The sequence below is a fragment of the Bos indicus genome, chromosome 26, assembly GCF_029378745.1.
Source record: "Bos indicus isolate NIAB-ARS_2022 breed Sahiwal x Tharparkar chromosome 26, NIAB-ARS_B.indTharparkar_mat_pri_1.0, whole genome shotgun sequence".
NCBI lineage: Eukaryota > Metazoa > Chordata > Mammalia > Artiodactyla > Bovidae > Bos > Bos indicus.
Window position 1 is genome coordinate 12,445,093 of NC_091785.1, and position 8,332 is coordinate 12,453,424.

The following is an 8,332-nucleotide window of genomic DNA, read 5'->3' on the forward strand; positions in this document are numbered from 1 at the left end:
CGGGGGAGCCTGGTGGGCTGCCGTCTATGGGGTCGCACAGAGTCAGACACAACTGCAGCGTATTAGCAGCAGCAGCAGCAGATAAGGAATAAAAGTGACTTGTCTAAGATCCCACAATAAAGTCTCAATAACTTAGAACTACTCTCTTTTTGTCCTCACTTTGACCCATGGACCCTCAACAGAGAGGTGCATCAGTGCTGAAGGAACATGAGCCATCCTCTACCTCCCGTAGGTACTGGAGAAAATAAAATACCAAAATAGACAGAGGTAGCACACTTCTCTTTTTAGCCCTGCAATTTAGGAAGGCTTAGAATGAGTGAACAGAAGTTTTCTCAAATCCTGCATGGAATAAGGTAAGGTATGGAAGGAAAGAAGGAAGGGGAAAAAAGGAAGAAAGGAAGAGAGTGAGGAGAGGAGAGAGAGAGGCGGGAAGGAAAGAAGGAAGGAAGGAAACCTACTTCTGACCTAAAAATATAAGTTGCCAGTCTTAAACTCTCACACACCTGTGTAATTTAAGAATTTTATGTCCTACAATCTCTGTGAAAGCAACTTACAGTCATGCTTGACATTATCGATTGATGTCAAGACTAACTTAACAAAAAAAAAAGATGAAGCCTGAAGGGATAACAGCCAGAGATATTAGGAATGTTAAGCCTACAAATTGCTCAATATTGGGCTGTTATTGGGAGCTGAACATTGTTTCACTGATGGGAGACTGACTACAGAAGCAGTGATTGTAGATTAAAGAAACATCTTTATACCTGTCTTCTCTGTCTATAGTTTGTGGGTGAGCATCCAGATCAGATATCTTTCTGTTATGATATCATTCTGTTATGATGGACGAGTTCTTTAAGACATGCCTTTATGGAGATGCCAACAATTTTATGATAATGACTAATCCCAATCTGTAACAAGATCCATGTACAGTGTCACAATACAGTTAACTTACGTACATGGACAGGCAGAAAACATTTAAATGGGTTTCCCCCCAGGAGATGCTCTCTCTCTAGTTCTTCCACTAATGTTTAGTCCATGCTTTGCTGTACCAATTCCTTTCACAGTACAAAGGAAGCTTTCGTTTCTTAGCCTTTGAACAAGAACCATAACTCCCAGATTGAGTTTGAGTTGAAAACAGTGATCACTATTAAACATCCTCCGTGGAGGTCAGCACTTTTAAATGTGTGAAAGTGTTAGTCACTCAGTCATGTCCGATTCTTTGCAACCTCACAGGCTGTAGCCCACCAGGTTCCTCTGTCCATGGAATTCTCCAGGAAATTATACTGGAGTAGGTTGCCATTCCCTTCTCCAGGGGATCTTCCTGACCCAGGGATCGAACCAAGGTCTTCCACATTGCTGACAGATTCTTATCTGAGCTATCAAGGAAGCCCCAAGAACACTGGATTGAGTAGCCATTGTAACTGTCCACTAATCCTGCTCATTAATCAGGAAGGCTAACTACAGAACAGCTGCAAACAAAGTAAAGCTATCAGGGGGAGAGACCTGATTAGGACTAATGATACATTTGCTGGGACACTTCTCTAAAAACAGCTGAGGAAATAAGCTGCTGCTGCTGCTGCTGCTGCTGCTGCTGCTAAGGCGCTTCAGTCGTGTCCGACTCTGTGCGACCCCATAGACAGCAGCCCACCAGGCTCCCCCGTCCCTGGGATTCTCCAGGCAAGAACACTGGAGTGGGTTGCCATTTCCTTCTCCAATGCATGAAAGTGAAAAATGAAAGTGAAGTCACTCAGTCGTGTCCGACTCTTAGTGACCTCATGGACTGCAGCCCACCACGTTCCTCCGTCCATGGGATTTTCCAGGCAAGAGTTCTGGAGTCGGGTGCCATTGCCTTCTCCGGAGGAAATAAGTTAGAGACATGTAATAGTCAATAGGTCAGCCTTTCTATTAGTTGAATTTACATGTTTTTTATCCTTATCTTTTTCTCTCTTAAACTAAGTAAACAATGTCTGGAAGATAATTAGGCATCGCAGGCACCATGAAGCCATTCATCTTCAAAGCTTTGCCTGACAATTTGATACAATGTTAAGACAACTTCAGTTTCTTTATTTCCTTCATATAGCAATCACTTAAATAATTGAAACAAATTCTCTAAGTCATATCCTTTCCTATTTATTCATAATTATCCAATCAATTGAAGTACTTTCCTGTAACTTCAACCATAATATAATAAGTGCTATAATCAGATAAGTTTAAAGTTTAATCAACTCAGACTTCTATGTCTATGGAAATGTTTTAGTAATCTAAATTAAAATCACCCCCGATAATTCACTCACTTCTCTCAATGGCATTGGATAGTTCAGGGAGGGGCACATGTCAGGAGGTTAGCATTCAGTGGCTTTGTGTTGTATCGAGCAAAAGTTATTTTCTTTAAGCACAATATATATATTGCATTTTAATATCTCTATAGATTTCCCTATTGACAAGAGGAAAGCACAGCAAATTTACTAAATACATTTGAACTGAATGACCCAGGGTTATTAATCATTACATCTCTGTATTTTAAGGACATGAATTTGCTTGCTTAAAAGCCATCTGATAAAATTGTAGTGTCTATATATTGAAGGGCAGGTGAACTCAATCTCATTAGAGTCCATGCTAACAGTACAGAAAAGCATATACAAACTGAGCTTTGGGAATAATCCACTTTGTTTTAAAAATCCATTTATAATATAAATACACACACACACACACATTTAGATCTATAGAGCTATGGAAGGCAAAAGTCTATTAAATCAGGAAGCTAATTCGGCAGTCTCAGTACACAGTGATATCAATACTGTATATTGATTGGTGCTTTTTTCCAATTACACATTCTATCAACACTTGGAAAATGCAGAAAATTATGAAGAAAGTTAAAATAATAGGCTGCTGTGCTATTGTGTTTAGTCGTTTCAGTTGTGTCCAACTCTTTGAGACCCCATGGACTGCAGCCCACCAGGCTCCTCTGTCCATGAGATTCTCCAGGCAAGAGTACTGGAGTGGGTTTCCATGCCCTTCTCCAGGGCATCTTCCCCACCCAGGGATCAAACCCACCTCCTGCATCTCCTGCACTGCAAGCAGATCCTTTCCTGCTGAGCCGCCAGGGAAGCCCCATAAATCCCATTTATTATTAGAAATATACTTATTACCATTTTAAACATATAGAAAAGTATAAAAAAGGAAATAAAAATCACTTACAATGTCAATATTAAGAGACAACCACTTAAACAGTTTGTACAGACACATACACAAGGACTTACATATATAAGCTTTCCTTCAATTGAGATTTTACTACTATATATGAAAATGCAACTTCTTACCTGGAGGTTTTCACTTGAAGTTGTACCATTAATTTTCTTTTTGTATTATATATGGTCAGGCCACTCAAGACAGCTGTTCTCTTGCTCTCTGGGCATCCCCTGCCCAACCAATGCCTGTTTCACCTACACTTTACACACAGGGCTGACCTTCCTGTGTACTTGCCCCAGCACTTCCTAGGTATTGTCCTACACACAGGCGCCAGCTGGTGCTTGTTCTTATCAAAGAGGTGGTGAGGGGCATGCCCCTCTGCTGGTTTCCCTGGTAACTAATGGACCACCTGATGTCAATTGCCCTATAACTGGCAAGTTCCTCTTCCTCCCCTGGAGCAAAGACTGCTGCTAAGTCCTTCCTGCCTTCTACTGCACACAGCGGGATGTTGCTCCAGGACCTTGCTTCAGAAAAGCTCTCCCATCCTTTAAACCACTGGTGTCTGTGTTGCTGACTCCAAGCTCTTCGGTCTTAAAGCCAAGCAAGTGTAGGCCTCATAGGCCTGTGGGGGTACAGCTCAGCCTATTATTAACTGTATTTCCAAAATCTGTTTATCATTAATGGCTGTTAGATGATAAGCTCCATGAACACAGGGACTAAATTAAAACTGTCTTGTTCATATAACCGTAACAAATATGCCATAATTTATTTAACCATTTTCTAATTGTCTGATATTTAGGTGGTTTACAAATTTTCACCCTCATAAATGTTACAATATTATTAATGCATGGATTTCCCCAGTCTTTCCCCTTTATCTAACAGCTATTTTGTCTCTCTCTCCCATCCTCAGAGGAGAGCTCTATTTTGCCTATAGAGACTCCGGGCTTTTGTTATGCAGATTTTAAAAGGAAGGTGAAACTTTCCAAAGCTGAAGTTGAAGAACAAGAGGTTGTGTGGGCACTAGGCATAGGAGAGAAATTTTCTGAGAATTTTGGAGGACAAGATGGGGGAATAGGTATGTGAGAGAATTAGATGGGAGGTAAGTATTGGCAGTGGTCTGTGTAAACTCTTCACTGCGTTCTTAAAATGTAAGTACAAAAATTGAAGTGAATCAGGTAGGGGGGGTGCAATTTTGGCTGCTGAACATTCATCCTTCACAAGTAGGGTGTCCTAACTTTTGAAACTGTGGTGTTGGAGAAGACTCTTGAGAGTCCCTTGGACTGCAAGGAGATCAAACCAGTCCATCCTAAAGGAAATCAGTCCTGAATATTCACTGGAAGGACTGATACTGAAGCTGAAACTCCAATACTTTGGCCACCTGATGTGAGGAACTGACTCACTGGAAAAGACCCTGATGCTGGGAAAGACTTAAGGCAGGAGGAGAAGGGGACGACAGAGGATGAGATGGTTGAATGGCATCACTGACTCAATGGATATGCATTTGAGCAAGCTTCAGGAGTTGGTGACGGACAGGGAAGCCTACTGTGCTGCGGCTCATGGGGTTGCAGAGTTGGATATGACTGAGCAACTGAAATGAACTTCTGAAACAACCCCCAAATCTCAGTGGTTTAACATCATTAAAGTTTAGGACTCACTCATGTCATGGTCCATTAGGGTGTTCAGTGGGTGACTTTCAGTGGGTGACTTTCAGGTGGTGACATAGGAACTCCACTTCTTCTTGTGGTGGATCTGACATACCCCAGGGTCTCTTGAGCTTGGCACTGGGCCTTATACATCCTGCCTGGACATGAGGAAGCAGAGAGAGCACCACGGACTCTGCAGGAGGTTTAATGGGCCAGACCTAGAGGTGGAGAACATCACCTTTGCTTCACTGCATTTTATAGAATTCAGTCAGGTAAACCCCATCTAGCTTCAAGGGAAATTGAAATGTAGCTTCTTGTGTCCCAGAAAAGGTCTTGTAGGTCTTCATAGAACTGTTCAACTTCAGCTTCTTCAGCATTACTGGTTGGGGCATAGACTTGGATTACTGTGATACAGAATGGTTTGCCTTGGAAACGAACAGAGATCATTCTGTCGTTTTTGAGACTGCATCCAAGTACTGCATTTCAGACTCTTTTGTTGACCACGATGGCTACTCCATTTCTTCTGAGGGATTCCTACCCGCAGTAGTAGATACAATGGTCATCTGAGTTAAATTCACCCATTCCAGTCCATTTTAGTTTGCTGATTCCTAGAATGTCAACATTCACTCTTGCCATCTCTTATTTGACCACTTCCAATATGCCTTGATTCATGGACCTGACATTCCAGGTTCCTATGCAGTATTGCTCTTTACAGCATCAGACCTTGCTTCTATCACCAGTCACATCCACAGCTGGGTATTCTTTTTGCTTTGGCTCCATCCCTTCATTCTCTCTGGAGTTATTTCTCCACTGATCTCCAGTAGCATATTGGGCACCTACTGACCTGGGGAGTTTCTCTTTCAGTATCCTATCATTTTGCCTTTTCATACTGTTCATGGGGTTCTCAAGGCAAGAATACTGAAGTGGTTTGCCATTCCCTTTTCCAGTGGATGACATTCTGTCAGATCTCTCCACCATGACCCGCCCATTTTGGGTTGCCCCACAGGCATGGCTTAGTTTCATTGAGTTAGAAAAGGCTGTGGTCCTAGTGTGATTAGATTGACTAGTTTTCTGTGAGTATGGTTTCAGTGTGTCTGCCCTCTGCTGCCCTCTTGCAACACCTACCATCTTACTTGGGTTTCTCTTACCTTGGGTGTGGGGTATCTCTTCACGGCTGCTCCAGCAAAGCACAGCCATTGCTCCTTACCTTGGACAAGGGGTATCTCCTCACCGCCGCCCTTCCTGACCTTCAACGTGGGATAGCTCCTCTAGGCCCTCCTGTGCCCGTGCAGCCACGGCTACTTGGACGTGAGGTTGGTTCTCCTGGTCACCGCCCCTGGCCTCGGGCGTGGGGGCGTGGGGTAGCTCCTCCTGCCCGCCGCCCCTGACCTCGGAAGCCAGGTAACTCCTCTCATTGCCGCCCCTGACCTCAGACGCTGGGTATCCTCTCGGCCGCCCCGCCCCCCGCCCCCCACCCCGACCTTGGACGTGGGGTAGCTCCTCTTGGCAGTTCCTGCGCCGTCGCAGTCTGGTACTCTCTGCTGCTGCCCCTGACCTCGGACGTGGGGTAGCTCCTCTTGGCTGCCACCCTTCGTGCATGGGGTCCTCTTGGCTTCTGCCCCTGACCTCGGACGTGGGGTGGCTCCTCTCAGCCATGCTTTAGCGCGCCGGGTGCAGCCGCCTAAACTTTCACGCTCTGGTCGCAGCCACGGAAAAGATGTCCTTTTCATTATAGGGGACTGGAATGCAAAAGTAGGAAGTCAAGAAACACCTGGAGTAACAGGCAAATTTGGCCTTGGAATACGGAATGAAGCAGGACAAAGACTAATAGAGTTTTGCCAAGAAAATGCACTGGTCATAACAAACACCCTCTTCCAACAACACAAGAGAAGACTCTATACATGGACATCACCAGATGGTCAACACCAAAATCAGATTGATTATATTCTTTGCAGCCAAAGATGGAGAAGCTCTATACAGTCAGCAAAAACAAGACCAGGAGCTGACTGTGGCTCAGATCATGAACTCCTTATTGCCAAATTCAGACTTAAATTGAAGAAAGTAGGGAAAACCACTAGACCATTCAGGTATGACCTAAATCAAATCCCTTATGATTATACAATGGAAATGAGAAATAGATTTAAGGGCCTAGATCTGATAGATGGAGTGCCTGATGAACTATGGAATGAGGTTCATGACATTGTACAGGAGACAGGGATCAAGACCATCCCCATGGAAAAGAAATGCAAACAAGCAAAATGCCTGTCTGGGGAGGCCTTACAAATAGCTGTGAAAAGAAGAGAAGAGAAGTGAAAAGCAAAGAAGGAAAGGAAAGATATAAACATCTGAATGCAGAGTTCCAAAGAATAGCAAGAAGAGATAAGAAAGCCTTCTTCAGGGATCAATGCAAAGAAATAGAGGAAAACAACAGAATGGAAAGACTAGAGATCTCTTCAAGAAAATCAGAGATACCAAAGGAACATTTCATGCAAAGATGAGCTTGATAAAGGACAGAAATGGTATGGACCTAACAAAAGCAGAAGATATTAAGAAGAGATGGCAAGAATACACAGAAGAACTGTACAAAAAAGATCTTCACGACCCAGATAATCACGATGGTGTGATCACTGACCTAGAGCCAGACATCCTGGAATGTGAAGTCAAGTGGGCCTTAGAAAGCATCACTACGAACAAAGCTAGTGGAGGTGATGGAATTCCAGTTGAGCTATTCCAAATCCTGAAAGATGATGCTGTGAAAGTGCTGCACTCAATATGCCAGCAAATTTGGAAAACTCAGCAGTGGCCACAGGACTGGAAAAGGTCAGTTTTCATTCCAATCCCTAAGAAAGGCAATGCCAAAGAATGCTCAAACTACCGCACAATTGCACTCACCTCACACGCTAGTAAAGTAATGCTCAAAATTCTCCAAGCCAGGCTTCAGCAATATGTGAACCGTGAACTTCCTGATTAATGTTCAAGCTGGTTTTAGAAAAGGCAGAGGAACCAGAGATCAAATTGCCAACATCCGCTGGATCATGGAAAAAGCAAGAGAGTTCCAGAAAAGCATCTACTTCTGCTTTATTGACTATGCCAAAGCCTTTGACTGTGTGGATCACAATAAACTGTGGAAAATTCTGAAAGAGATGGGCATACCAGACCACCTGTCCTGCCTCTTGATAAATTTGTATGCAGGTCAGGAAGCAACAGTTAGAACTGGACATGGAACAACAGACTGGTTCCAAATAGGAAAAGGAGTACGTCAAGGCTGTATCTTGTCACCCTGTGTATTTAACTTATATGCAGAGTACATCATGAGAAACGTTGGGCTGGAAGAAACATAAGCTGGAATCAAGATTGCCGGAAGAAATATCGATAACCTCAGATATGCAGATGACACCACCCTTATGGCAGAAAGTGAAGAGGAACTAAAAAGCCTCTTGATGAAAGTGAAAGAGGAGAGTGAAAAAGTTGGCTTAAAGCTCAACATTCAGAAAACGAAGATC